The following is a 13,753-nucleotide window of genomic DNA, read 5'->3' on the forward strand; positions in this document are numbered from 1 at the left end:
GCATCTAGAGGCCCCCAAAATCCCCCGCGCAGCCGCATTCTGAACTAGCTGGAGCCTCCGGGTGCACCTCAAGGGGAGCCCCATGTAGAGAGCATTGCAATAGTCCAGGCGGGAAACAACGAGGGCTTGAGTGACTGTGCGTAGGGCATCCCGATCCAGAAAGGGGCGCAACTGGCGTACCAGGCGAGCCTGATGAAAAACCCCCCTGGCCACGGCCGTCACATGATCGTTTAAAGACAGCCGAGCATCCAGGAGGACGCCCAGGTTGCGAGCCCTCTCCGCGGGGGCTAATGACTCGCCCCCGATAGCCAGAGATGGAACCAACTGGCTATGACGTGACGCCGGAAACTACAGCCACTCGGTCTTGGACGGGTTGAGACGAAGCCTGTTCCTCCCCATCCAGACTCGCACGGCCTCCAGGCACCGGGACATCACTTCTTCACTCACATATCACCTTTAAAAGTTATTCTAAATAGGTTGTGTGCCCTTTGAGAAAGGGGTAGGTAGACAAGCAGTCACTTTTTTTCCCCTACACTTTTGAAAAATTGGAAGGATATTTTAGGCACAATCGTTTTTCCCCATATTACATCTGGCATAGGTTTGCTCCAAATTACGACAATGATTTCTAAAGACTGCTCTGCTTTCGGTTTATCTACACTATTACATAGTTATCTGATCTTCCAGAGAGGATAGTCTAAATCGAAAAACCAAATCAAAACAAAGTCCTTGAATTGAAGATAATTTAGCTCCAGTGGATGGGAAAATGAGAGCAATCACAAAGGCTTCGAAGTGATGGAAAAATGCAGAATGGAAAACAACAATGCTAGATGCTATCCATTACCTCCAACAAGAAAACGCAGCTAAAAACCCTCAGGAGAAATTAGAAATAAATTCTCAAGTGCTTTGAGAATCAGGTGAAGATTGTTAAGGGGTGACCTTTTGAGAAACCACAAGCCAACCCATTAGTAAATTCTGAAAAGCAGAAATATACAGAGTGCAGCAAAAGATAGCATAGCATTCAATTTCATAAAGATACTACCACTGCAATCCTAAACAGAACCATTAAGCCTGCTTTGTAAAACACATCAAGTTGTTTTTTTTAAAGAGGACATCAGCTACTTGAAATGAAACCCTAAGTTTTTAATTCAAAAGCCGGGGGCCACAGAAAAGGCTCTTCTCCTAGACCAGGAGTCTTCAAACTCGGCCCTTTTATGATTCATGGACTTCAACTCCCAGAATTCCTCAGCCAGGCACTCTGGCTGAGGAATTCTGGGAGTTGAAGTCCATGAGTCATAAAAGGGCCAAGTTTGAAGACCCTTGTCCTAGACCCTGCTAGTTGAAATTCCTTGACAGATGGGATTCACAGCAACCCCTTCTGTCAGAGCAAGTGGGGTAGGCCAATCCCACTGGGGTAAGACAGTTCCTCAGATAACCAGGCCCCACATCATGAAGAGCAAGACATAACCAACACCTTGAATTTGACCCGGAAGCAAACCAGCCAACAGTGCAATTTGCCCAACAGCAATATTACATGTGCCATCCTAGGGGCATCGAAAACTGTCCATACTGCTGCATTCTGTACCAACTGCAGCTTCCAAATACTATTCAAGGGTATCCCAATGTACAGCACAGAGGTCTTCAAACTTGGCCCTTTTATGACTTGTGGACTTCAACTCCCAGAATTCCTCAGCCAGGCACGCTGGCTGAGGAATTCTGGGAGTTGAAGTCCACAAGACATAAAAGGGCCAAGTTTGAAGACCCCTGGTAAAGCACACTGCAGTAATCCAAAGCTTGAGTTTAGCTCCGGTCCAGGGAATCTTTGCCTTTTAACATTATCAGGAAGGCAGGAAGTCAACATATTCTACCTTAAGCCAGTACATAATTGTCACAGAAAGTGATCACATGGAAAGATAACGCACTGCATTGCCAGGCCTTGCTCTCCACCCAGAATTCCATGGGGCTGTAGCTGAAGAATTGCCACTATGAGGAAACATAAGCTCCAACCAAGAAATCCACCCAATTAATGAGATTGAACTGAAGTTGAACCAATATTTGTCAGGGACAAGTTTATGTAAAAACTCTAAAGTAACAACTAGCAACCCAATCTTGCCACTGATCTCATTAAAATCTTTTTCTTGTCTGCTAGGTTTTATAGGTAGTCCCCAGCTTACAACCATAACGGAACCCCAAATTTCCATTGCTAAGCAAGGCAATTGTTAAGTGAGCTTTGCCCCATTTTGTGATCTTTTTTTGCCACAGTTGTTGAGGAAAACATTGCTGTTGTGAAGTGAATCATGCAGTCTTTAAGTGAATCTGGCTTCCTCTGTTGACCTGCTTGTCAGAAACCGGCTGGGAAGGTTACAAATAATGATCACATGACTCCATGACGAATTCTTTGTGTGTCCAATCACACTTGGACAATACAGAATTCTGCTCTGTTCTGTTCTGTAAGGTGACCAACTTTTTTACAATGAGAAGGAGGACACAAATAAATTGAAGAAAAAAAAAGTGAGTCTAATGCATGCGTGTGTGCCGTGTTTCGGTAAGAAGTAAACAAAGCCACTTGCGTGCGGCGCACTCTTGTGCGTGGTGCACTCTCTCAAAACAATTCTCCTATGCGGAGTACATGCGTCTCATAATCACGTACATTGCCGCACTGTACCGAGCCTTGACGAATCGTCATGTCAAATACAAATATGTCACATCACACGCAACGGATTGGCTCGGCATCGATCGAATACGGAGATTTACAGATTAGTCTTCAAAATTCGAAAATGAGGACATGTAGGAGGACACTTTTCGAGAGAGGACAGAACTTACAAAAGGAGGACTGTCCTCCCTAAAGGAGGACGATTGGTCACCTTATGTTCTGTTCTGTTCTGTTCCGTTCTATTCTATTCTATTCTACATTTCCCCTGACTGCTGCATAGTTTTCTGTTGTTTTTTTGTAAAGAGCTTTCTCCCTTTAACCTTCACTGAAAGCAGTGCTATGTGGGATGAGTAATTTACATTTTGTGACATGAGAACATTGTTTATAAATGAGCTGTGTTTATAAATGATTCCAAATCTACGGCTGAGCAGTGAGGTGGCCGATGATTCCAAATAGATCAGACAGTAAAATCAAAAAGGGATTGCAAATGTCACTTCCATTGGTGGAATCAAAGTGATGCTTTGAATCATTCTGAATGTGAATGTTTGCACTGTGCAATCATTGAGCAACAGTATGTTTCAGGACTTCAGTGACTGTTTTATTGCTAAAAGTTTTTTAAAAAACAATAGATCAAAAGAAAGAAGCTTTTTCCTCACGTTTTGCTGCTAGATAGGCAATGTGGCATGCTCAGTTGAAACCATAGATTGTCCTCCATTTTTGTTTCCTTGGTAGAAGCGTCAGCAGATCATCACGCCAGAGAGTTATTACAAGTAGTCCTTGACTTACAACCACAATTGGGACCAGAAATTCTGTTGCTAAGGAAGGCGGTTGTTAAATGAGTCATAGCTGATTTTATGATCTATTTTGCTGTGGTTATTAAGCAAATCACTGCAGTTCTCATGTGAATGATGCTTGTTGTTGTTGTTGTTGTTGTTGTTAGTTGTGAAGTCGTGTCCGACCCATTGCGACCCCATGGACAATGTTCCTCCAGGCCTTCCTGTCCTCTGCCATCTTCTGGAGTCCATTGAAGCTCACGCCTACTGCTTCAGGGACTCCATCCAGCCACCTCATTCTCTGTCGTCCCCTTCTTCTATTGCCCTCCATCTTTCCCAGCATTAGGCTCTTCTCCAGTGAGTCCTTCCTTCTCATTAGGTGGCAAAAGTACTTGAGTTTCAACTTCAGGTGAATGATGCTATTGTTAAGCAATTTCGGCTTCCCCATTGACTTTACTTGTTAGAAGCCAGTTGGGAAAGTCACAAGTGGTCGTCATGTGACCCCAGGAGGCTGCAATCATTAGAAATACATGCTGGTTGTCAAGCACCTGGATTTTGTGATTGTGGGGCCATCATGTGTCCGTGGGGTTGGCGCAATGGTTGTAGGTGCAAGGACCAGTGTGGTAAGTCACTTTTTCAGTGCCATTGTAACCTATAGATCTACATGTGGTTTTAGCTAGAGATGGTGATGCTGATATGGATATAGATTGTGACAGGGATGGGGACGTCAATGTAGTTGTAGATGCAGATGTACATGAGCATGTGGTGATGTGTACATGGTTATATTGTGGATGTGGCTATCACAACAGAAGCAGCATGCATGTATACAGATGTATGCATGTACATATGTGTATATCCCTTCTCGCTCCTATATGTTACGCACTGGAGAAAACAGGAGATTCGGGCCAAATGAATATAAAGATTTATTGCAAGCTTAAGCTCTCTACAAGAATCTGGCCAACTGACCTAAAGGGAAATGCAGGAAAGATAAGAGAGGCAGTCAAGGTAGGCTGGACTTAGATCTCTTATAGATATGAAGGGACTAATGACTTAAGGCTCATTTGGCCCCTCCCTCAGTCTCAGCCTGGTCATCTCCTACACCAGGGGTCTTCAAACTTGGCCTTTTTATGACTTGTGGACTTCAACTCCCAGAATTCCTCAGCCAGTGTGCCTGGCTGAGGAATTCTGGGAGTTGAAGTCCACAAGTCATAAAAGGGCCAAGTTTGAAGACCCCTGTCCTACACCATGTGTGGCACATGTCTCTTGGGTCTTCAACGAGAGACCTGAGAGTTTGAGTGTTCTGTGCAGGATCTTAGCTGTTCCTAACTGCACTCTTCTGGACAGATAGCCCTGGGATCTGTTGGAACCACTCTCCCAGCTTAGGAGACACAACCGCGAATGCTCCTATCACCATTGGGGCTTTTTTGGTCTTCACCTTCCACATTCTCTCTAGGTCCTCCTTCAGGCCTTGGTACTTCTTCAGCTTCTTATACTCCTTCTTCCTAAAGCTGATGTCATGTGGCATCACTACATCTATCAGCACTGCTGTCTTCTGGTCTTTTTGCTCTCCAAATTCAAATTCCCTTAGGGGATTTGCACCCCACAATGGGATTTTCCGATGTACTTTAGCAGGAAATGTAGATAAGGGAGACTCTAAAAGTCAGCTCCCTCCTAAGCATACCCATGTACTCCGATTGTGTTGGCAATGTCCATTTTGTTCTCCAAATTCATTGAGACCTAACCCTGATTGGATTTGCCCCCTTATAGGATTTTCCCATGTAATTTACCAGGAAACGAAGATAAGGCAAGATCGAAATGTCAATACTATATTTCGGGTTAATCCTACCACAATGACTGTTGATTGGCCAGTACTACCATGATGTCGGTTTTTTGACCAGCACCTACATATAATCATCATCATCATCATCATCATCATCATCATCATCATCATCATCAAACATCCACATCTGCCTATCCCAGGTCCTTGGTAAGGACTCGATAAGTAGACAAAATGCCAAATCCAGTCTGAACATCTGGCTGACTGTGCGATGATCCATAATAATAATAATAATAATAATAATAATAATAATAATAATAATAATAATAATAATAATAATAAAGTTGGAAGGGAGCTTGGAGGTCATCTAGTCCAACCCCCTGAGCAGGGAATTTTTATACAGTACTCATATTTATTCCACCTTTATTATAAATTATGTTTAACTCTTTTCTCCTCACAGCCGCCCTTGAGCAAATATCTGATGGTGTCATTCCACTAAAATTTCTCTTGAGGGCAGATTCCCTCAGATTAGCATAACTACTTTCCTGTTTTTGTTCCTACCAAGTTTGCTCTAATACAGAGGAACTCTGCCTCTAAATTTTAATAGACAACGACAGAGAACTAATAATAAATCTGCCCCATATTTGTTTCCCTCACTTATTGCAGTCTTTATTATTGCTTTCGGAGGGGCAATTTGAATAAAAATGTCTTGATGGCAGAAGGCTTTGTAATGAATGAGACTCAAGTTGTCCAAATTCAGTCCCCAAGTTAATTCTCTTTTTAATCCACTTACAACTTGCCAATCCCTAAGCGCTGAAATGAAAACGGGCTTGCTTTATTGTCATCATTATGCAATACCTTTAAAAGAGAGGATTAAATAAAAGACCCTCCAAAGACATGGAATTATGGAGGCGATTGGCAGACACTGGCTGTGACTGTCCTATGCCAAATGCTTCTCATGCAAATAAGAGGCTCCACCAGAAGGCAATAAATCACTGTGCTTCAGTTGCGCCACCCTTACCGAAAGATGCCACATAAACTGTTTCTAATGCTTCTTGAGTCTTATTCTGTTTGTGATTGAACAAAGGCTACCAGATCAACAGTGCAAAACTCCAGCCAACCACTAGATGGCAGCAAAGACATAAAGAAAATGGACTCTTTGCCCCCATCTAGTGTCTGTCCAAATATTTTCAAGATCTAGTAGCTCTAAAATTGAGCTGGACTTTATTATCTATTTATTTATTTATTTAATATGCTGCGCACCTCACTGTCAGATGATTCTGGGTTATTATTCTCTTACTTGAGAAGTTTCATCAATGTTCTGTTGCTATTGGATGCTCCTTTTGGGGAGTATGTTTTTCTTTTACTTTAATATATATTCAAATGATTTATACGTTGCTTTTACCATGAGGTTTAATTATTAGGTACAAAGTATATGATATCTCCTAATCTGTGACCATCCAAATTTTGCTGAATTGCAACACCAAGTATTTCTTTTCATTGGCTATGTGATGAGTCTTACTGAGAGCAGTAGCTGAGCAACATTTGAAAAGTCTCAAGTTCTACATTTCCTTAGATCTTTCTCCATCACAAGCAGGAGAAGGTACAAACTAGGAGCCTCTGATGCCATATAAGCTGTTATGATGGCTTAAGCCAGTGGTGCCGAACCTATGGCATGCATGCCAGAGGCGGCACTCAGAGCCCTCTCTGTGGGCACGCACGCCGTCGCCCCAGCCCCGCCTCCTCCCCACAGCCCCCTCTTCACCAGCAGCCCCCCCAGAGGAGAGTCACCCCCAGTCACGGCCTGTGCGGAGCAGCGCAGCCAACGACATGGCAGCCGGGCAGCAGGTACAAGACTCCGCCCCTGCGCCCTGCAGCATCATCTGCTGCATGGCTGCCATGGTGCTGCAGGACCGCCTGGGTGATCTGCCGCGGCGGGGTGTGGAGGTGGTAGGTGGCCCTGCGGGGTGTAGGGGTGGGGCAGAGTGGGTGGGGCAGGAGGCGGGGTAGAGTAGCCTGGGCAGGGGGCAGAGCAGAGTGGGCGGGGCAGGGGGTGGGGCAGTTTTTGGGCACTCTGTGTCTAAAAGGTTCGCCATCACTGGCTTAAACTATGACTTTCTTTTCTTAAAGCCAAAAATACAGACAAATATGAAGCTGCAAAGCCCTGCTCCCACAACCGATGAGAAAGCGAGAGAGAGATGGGCTTCATACAAACTTCCAAAACACAGCAAGGCTTTCTCTAGTTGTCATTTATCATTACACTGTGATACAACAATTAGACTACAACACACACACAAAAAAACCCATTAGACCCCAATACAAAGATGAGATTCTATGGTTACGTGCATAAGCAAAACTCATGATTCATGGAATGGCATCTCTGCTCTGGAAGGAGCTTCCTTTCCACCTGAAACCATCTAGTCCATAATATGAGACGGGATTTTTATCCAGCCTTGGACCAAATTTGGGTCCCCATTTCTACTCTAGTCTGAAGGCCTAGTTCAGCCTCCCCAGATCTAGTCTCCTTCTCAGTTAGGATAACCAGTTGAACAGGAAGAAGACTTCAACTTTGAACTCCATTGCCACGACAAGTGGTGGGTCTCTTTCAGTGAATGTGAGGAAGTCAACAGCCAAGCATTTGGACTTCTGTACTGAGCGGGGTTGGACTTGATAGCCTCAATGATTGCTTCCCACATTTTGAGTTTATGATTTTAACATAGCACATCGTTGAAGTCTAGTCTGGATTTCACTCCCTTTTCTCTATTCTAATTCTGTTCCTACTGTGTTTCCCCAAAAGTAAGGCCTACCCCAAAAATAAGCCCTAGCTTGATTTTTAGGGGTGGGTCTAATATAAGCCCTACCCCAAAAATAAGCCCTAGTTTGGGGGAGAGGCACACACCTAAAAATCAAGTTCGGGTGGGGGTGGGGGTACGGATCTGCCCCACACACCCCACACCCAGTTACCTTGCAGCCAGGCCCACTTCTTTTGTGGCGTCTTCTGCAGCCAGGCCTGCATTTCTCAGACACAGGCCTTCCAGAAAAGCCTGACTGCAAAATGCAGACGGAAATGCAGCTGCAGAATGAAGCTGCTCCTTCGGCCCCAGAAGAAGTGGACTTGCTGGGCGGGGCTGTCCCCTCAAAATAAGACCTGGTGCCTCTTTTGGAGGCCAAACAAACAAACAAACAAACAAATCAACAAACAAACAAATAAACAAACAAACAAACAAACAAATAAATAAGAAAGACTCGGTCTTATTTTCGGGGAAACACGGTAAGAGCCGTGGTGGCGCAGTGGTTAAATTACAGTATTGCAGGCTACTTCTGCTGACTGTTGGCTGCCAGCAGTTTGACACTTCGATCCTGACCGGATCAAGATGGACTCAGCTTTCCATCCTTCCGAGGTCGGTAAAAATGAGGACCCAGATTGTTGGGGGGGGGGGCAATAGGCTGACTCTGTAAACTGCTTAGAGAGGACTGTAAAGCACTGTGAAGCGGTATATAAGTCTAACTGCTATTGCTATGATATCCTGCTTCTGTGTACGTATCCAAATCTTTTAGCTGCTTTGTCTTTTGACCTTGGTCAGTTTTTACGGTGTACCTGCTACACGAGCTTTAGTTCTTGTTTAGTGCTCTTAACTTGGACAGTCTGGTTTAACTTCTCATCCTTGCTAACCCGTGGTGGGATTCAAAAATGTGAACAAGCAGTTCTCTGTGTGGATGCTGCTTCCAGAAGTCCATTCTGGGCCTGGGCCACAAAAAATTAGCTACCGGTTCTGCCGAAGTGGTGCAAACCGGCTGAATCCCACCACTATTGCTAACCTCAGCAACCTTAATCTCTTTTGCCTCTACAGCCTTAGCTGTTATCTGAAACCTGGCTTCATCCATCTCTAACCACAAAACCAAGCCTTCTATTGAAATATGTGTATGTTTAAAAAAAAAAAAATACTGCCAGCAAATAGAGACCACTTTTCCCCACACCCCAGTCTGCTGATCTCCATAAATATATTGTGGTGCCATTGGTGATTCATTAATTGGCAAACACTGGGTTGCTATAAGAATGCAGGAAATGTTGGGGGTTTTTTTTGTTGTTGTTCTTGTTCAACAAGTTTTTGAGAACTTCTTGTACTTTGTTGTAAGGCCTCACTACAGAATGATTCCCTGATCTCATTTTTAACTTAAATAGGCAACATGGAGAACTAAAAGTAGGACTGGTAACGTACTGTTCAAGATTCTAATTATTCCATGTTATATGTTCCCCTGAACATTTTCCATTCCCGACCGAAATAATTTCGGAGCCATTGAGCGAATGAAATCTCTATTAGGCTATTTTGGGATAATAAATGCTTCTCCCGTTTTTTTAAAAAAAGAACCTTAAAGTTGGAAAGTTACTCAGAGGTCAACTAGTCCACCTCTGCTCACTGCGGGATCTGCTAAATGATTTTAGAGAGCTTTTCTTTGAAGACCTTGCAAACTCATGAAAGAACCTGCTCCCATGGTTGACAGCAAGTATTGATTGATTGACTCCTGCTAAAAACTAGCCAGAATCTACTTCTCTATACTTTCAAGACATTGTCTCTGGAGTGATAGAGAACAAGTCATTCCCTTCTCTAAATGATATTCTTTAGTTTTCTGAAGATTTCTGTTATATCTGTTATATAAACCCCACTTCCCTCCTTGCTCCCTACTACTTTAATGCCCATCGTTTATTCTTGTATTGCTGTATTTTCATTGTTTATTCTATTTTTCCATTACTTCCTATTGTTGTTTACACTTCTTTTCCTTTCTCCATTTTTATTGCTGTAAGCTGCCTCAAGTAGCCCCAGGGCGAAATAGGCAGCAAATAAATTTAACACACAAATATCTCCTCTAACTTGTCTTTTCTGTAGACCAACATATCCAGATTTTTTTCCATGTTACAGGCCATAGTGTCCAGAGCCATCACCCCCTTATAGCATCCTCTGAACTCATTCCACTTTATCAATAACCGTTTATAGACAATAGTGACCAGAACTGCACTCAATATTCCAATTGGGGCCTGGATAGAGTGCACAATTACTTCCTATAATTTGACCTCTATACATCCCACATTACAAATCCACAAATAGCATTCACCTTTTTAGCAAGTGCATGATTCTTTTGTTTGAGTTTAACTGGTGACCTCCTAGAATTTCCAGGTTCTGTTCACAACTGATGCTACCAAGCCAGTTCCCCACCAGTCTTCCAATCCTACAGTTGTGTCTTTTGTGTTTCTCCCAAGACTTGCATTTCTTCCTCTTAGAATTTGTCTTGTTTCAGATCCCTGTTCAAAACTTTAAAAAATCTTCCCTTTCTCTTTTGAAATGTTAGCTTCTCTTTGTTCCATTAATCTATTAAGATTTGGACAGTGGTGGGATTCAGCCAGTTCGCACCACTTCTTTCTTCCTTCCTTCCTTCCTTCCTTCCTTCCTTCCTTCCTTCCTTCCTTCCTTCCTTCCTCCCTCCCTCCCTCCCTCCCTTCCTTCCTTCCTTCCTTCCTTCCTTCCTCTTTCCTTCCTTCCTTCCTTCCTTCCTTCCTTTCTTTTTTCTTTCTTTCTTTTCTTCTTTCTTCTTTCTTTCTTTCTTTCTTTCTTTCTTTCTTTTAACTTCCTGCCCCTTCTGAATTTTTTTCCCTTCCAGTTTAGTTTGCATTCGTTTTTACTCTGTTTACCAAACACTGCATTAAAATTATTGCTTAAAAAAGTTAATCTTTTATCAAAGGTGATGGTCAGCATTATGAGAGCCTCTAGTGAAATCTGGGCATAGAGAATTACTCCTTATCACACAAGGTTTTTCAATAATGTATTTATGTTACATCGGTGAGGTAGAATACATAGTAATGTGCCATTTAAAATGGACTGCTGATCTTTTTGAGAATGCAGAAATGGCTACTACCTCTATGCTGGTTAAAATATATGATAGAACCTACACTGTTACAATAGTATTGAGTACTAATGATATATAGATAACCATCAACCTACACAAAACACTTGTAAATGCAGAATGATACATACCAATAAATATAACATACAGTCAACATTTAATTAAGGAAAAAGTGTGCCATTCTGAAGAAAAGGTAATTCTGTCATTTGGAGCAATTAAAAATAACATTTTCTGCTTTATTAGCCGACCCCCAGTATTCTGCTACAATTTTTCTCTCTCTATTTCTACAACATGAGACCCGAGAAACGCACATTATAAAACGTTGCCATTTCTGCTCATCGTTTTAAACTCACAGTATCTCCTGAGCAGCATCTGGCATCGGTTGGTATTTCTCACAGGAAACCAGCATTTGTAAATAAAATCTGATATATAAATATTTCATGATTTTTTGGCATCCAGACAGAAGGTCTTCTGGGATTAGAGCTGAGAGAGATTTCAAGGGAATAAGCAGTTGGAAACGTTCCTTTCCATCAGATGGAAGTCAAGATGATCTTGTCCTGAAGTCAAATGCTATTAATGACATAAAATGTTGACAGTGTGATGAAGACCTTGAAGCCAAAGAAGAGATTTGGGATGGGACTGTTTGTTTATTTGTTTGTTCGGCTTGAAAATAATTGCTTGAAGTAAGAGAAAAGGATTGTTCAGGCTGCATTTCGATCTGAGCAGAAAAAGAAGGAAGGAAGGAAGGAAGGAAGGAAGGAAGGAAGGNAAAAGAACTGAGCACTCTCCGTGTTTCAGAATTGTCGGAAGGTTGCAGAGAACGCACGCAGAACAAGACTTTCGGACAAACGTGGGCTCTTTACAATGAATGGATGAAGGAAGGAAAGAAGGGAGGGAGGGAGGGAGGAAGGAAAGAAGGGAGGAAGGGAGGGAGGGAGGAAAGAAGGGAGGGAGGGAGGAAAAAAAGAAGGAAGGAAAGAAGGGAGGGAGGAAGGAAGGGAGGGAGGGAGGAAAAAAGGAAGGAAGGAAGGAAAGAAGGGAGGGAGGAAGGAAGGGAGGAAAGGAAGGAAGGAAGGAAAGAAGGGAGGGAGGGAGGAAGGAAGGAAGGAAGGAAGGAGGTTTATTTGCTCCTATGATTCTCTTGTCCTTCTTGAATCATTTAGGGGTGTTTTTTTTGTTTAAACCAAACTTAATAGGTTTTATGAAACAGAGCTTTTAGATAGCTATGACCTACTTGAGAACAAACATCATTTTGTTGCAGAGGAAAACCCTCTATTTTAAAAATTAAACCACGACGTGAACATCTGTCACTAGGTACATAGCCAGTTTCCCTCTTCCTGACAACTCTAAAATATTTTCAGAGCAATAATTAAAGGTTTGGTGAACTCTCTGAGAGTTCCAGCAGGAGTCAGTGAGAGGGGTCAAAATTGGCAAAATGGCAGTTGGGGCCTTGCAGCTGGAGCCCTGTCCTCATTCTAAAGCAGGGATAGTCAACCTTGGCTCTTTTATGACTCGTGGACTTCAACTCCCAGAATTCCTGAGCCAGCCATGCTGGCTCAGGAATTCTGGGAGTTGAAGTCCACGAGTCATAAAAGAGCCAAGGTCTAAAGTATTCAAACGATGGTGATTGTAAGCATCCAGGCAGGTAAAGTAGGCAAGATAGAAATTGGCCATTTCCAGGCTAGAAATCAATGTTATATCAAACATTCAACAACTTTTGACACTTGAAAGCTACCAAACATCTCAACACGTTTCCATCAAATGTGTAGGGCAGATGGAATAAACCTTGAATTTGAATTCATGACAGAATAAAAAAAATTCTTTATATTCTGGCATTAGAAATAGGCAGAATAACAGAATAACAGAGTTGGAAGGGACCTTGGAAGCAGTGGCGGGATTCAGCCAGTTCACGCCACTTTGGCAGAACCAGAAGCTAATTTTTTGCTGCCCAGGCCCAGAATGGACTTCCGGAAGCAGCATCCACACAGAGAACTGGTTGTTCACATATTTGAATCCCACCACTGGGCCCTGCCCAAAAATGGGGATCACGTGACCCCGGGACACTACAACCATCACAAATATGAACCGGTTGCCAAGCATCTGAACTTTGATCACGTGACCATGGCAATGCTGCAACGGTCATAAGTGTTGTGGGAAGAATCCAGAGAAAGAAATATTTGGGGGGAATATTAAATATTAAAAAGGCAGAATATATTTCCCCAAAGAAATAATGGAGAAGATCTTTTTAAAAAAAGATAAAAACCAGCCCCAAGCAGAAACTAGGCAGAGGCCAACTTTTAGAAATGCAGATGTGATCATCCTTTCAGAAAGGTTGGAGCCAGGAAGATAGAAGCTGACGAGATTAGAACGACAAAGATCCCTAGAATCAACAACCCCTTGCCCAAGAAATCCAACACAGGAAGTAAGCCATCAGCCCCAGCCCCAGAGAAGCAGGATGTTCATTTGTGAACGGGGAAAAGCAAAAATAGCAAAGAGGGCCCACAGATCGCTTATAGCTTTCCAGCCTCAGTGGAAACTACTTGGTGTTAAATCTTTCCCAAGTGAAACTCTTAACCAAAAGCTGTGACAGTTGCTTGGACCACATTCCCGGTGCCCTTGTAAAGTCAAAGCTGGTCTGAAAATGGGAGACTTAAG

This window comes from Protobothrops mucrosquamatus, unplaced genomic scaffold, assembly GCF_001527695.2.
Source record: "Protobothrops mucrosquamatus isolate PMUCROS unplaced genomic scaffold, P.Mucros_1.0 scaffold906, whole genome shotgun sequence".
NCBI classification, from domain to species: Eukaryota; Metazoa; Chordata; class Lepidosauria; order Squamata; family Viperidae; genus Protobothrops; species Protobothrops mucrosquamatus.